Here is a 1,540-nt window from a genome sequence, read left to right on the forward strand (position 1 = left end):
AGGCTGGTAAGCCAGATAGCCCAAATTCTGCTTATGAACTGTGGTCAAACTGCTGCTGTAGGTCTGCAGGTGATGTCCCCACCCTTTAAGTCAGTTTCCTCATCTTGCCACTTTGTATCTGGGGTCCTTAAATCCTGCCTTACCTCCTTCTTGGTTTCAGAGCCTCAGGTCCTCGTTCTCTACAATTTATTCCCTCTCAATTTTGTGACGAGTTTAAATGGAGGTATTTTCCCTCCCCCTTGGCTACTGGCCAGCAGCTTCAGTTCTTTACCACATGGGCGTCTCATGAAATGGCAGCTGGCTTCCCCCAGACCCAGTGATCCAAGAGAGAGAGGAAAGCAGAAGCCACAATATCTTTTATGATTTAGCATCAGAAGTGACATATCAGGGGTGCCTGGGTGGCTCAGCTGGTTAAGTGTCTGCCTTTGGCTCAGGTCATGATGCTGGGGTTCTGGGATCGAGTCCCACATCGGGCTCCCTGCTCATTGGGGAGCCTGCTTCTCCCTCTCACTCTGCTCCTTCCCCAGCTTGTGCTCTCTGTGTGAAATAAATAAAATCTTAAAAAAAAAAAAAAAAGAAGTGACATATCATCACTTCTGCCATATTCTATTGGTCACACAGACCAACCTTGATTCAGTGTGGCAGAGGACTTCACAAGGATATAAATACCAGGAGGGAGGAATCACTGGTGGCCATTTTAGAGACCGGCTACCTCAGAAGGGTTAGAGGAATTTAGAGAAGGAAAAGAAAGTTTTAGGACTTGGAAGGAGATGGAGGAGACATTAACTGAATGCCTATTATGGGCCAAGCCCCCACACTTTTTTTTTTTTTTTAAAGATTTTATTTATTTATTTGACAGAGAGAGACACAGCGAGAGAGGGAACACAAGCAGGGGGAGTGGGAAAGGGAGAAGCAGGCCTCCCGCCGAGCAGGGAGCCCGATGCGGGGCTCGATCCCAGGACCCTGGGATCATGACCTGAGCCGTAAGGCAGATGCTTAATGACTGAGCCACCCAGGCACCCCATGGGCCAAGCCCTTTGTATCTGTATTAATCTCTTCCACAACACTAAGGGGTAGAGATTATTCCCATTTTTCATATAAAGGAATTGAAACATGGAGAAAATAAGTGTCTAAAATCAAATCCAGTAAGTTGCCAGAGTGAGGATTTGTACGTTATGTATGCCACCAGTGCTGATCTAGTACATTTAATATGTACCAAAGGGTGGGACATATGCTACTTGTGGTATGAGAAACAACTTTAGGTAGTAGAGAGACATAGCATTAAATAACACTGAAAATATAAAAATTATTTTTAGTCCTCTGTATCAAGAGAAAGCTTCAGTTTCAAAGACTTACGCCTTATTACCTCTCTAAAACTTGTTAATTTATCTTTTTTAAGAAAGAGAGGGCAGGCCCCAAGTTCAGCATCTTTGACAATGATATTACTTTGGTAGAATTGATAATAGATTTCATTTTCATTGTATTGACTTTTATTTTTTTTTTTTAAAGATTTTTATTTATTCATTTGACAGAGAGAGAC

This window comes from Phoca vitulina, unplaced genomic scaffold (genome assembly GCF_004348235.1).
Source record: "Phoca vitulina isolate PV1807 unplaced genomic scaffold, GSC_HSeal_1.0 scaffold20, whole genome shotgun sequence".
Taxonomy (NCBI): domain Eukaryota; kingdom Metazoa; phylum Chordata; class Mammalia; order Carnivora; family Phocidae; genus Phoca; species Phoca vitulina.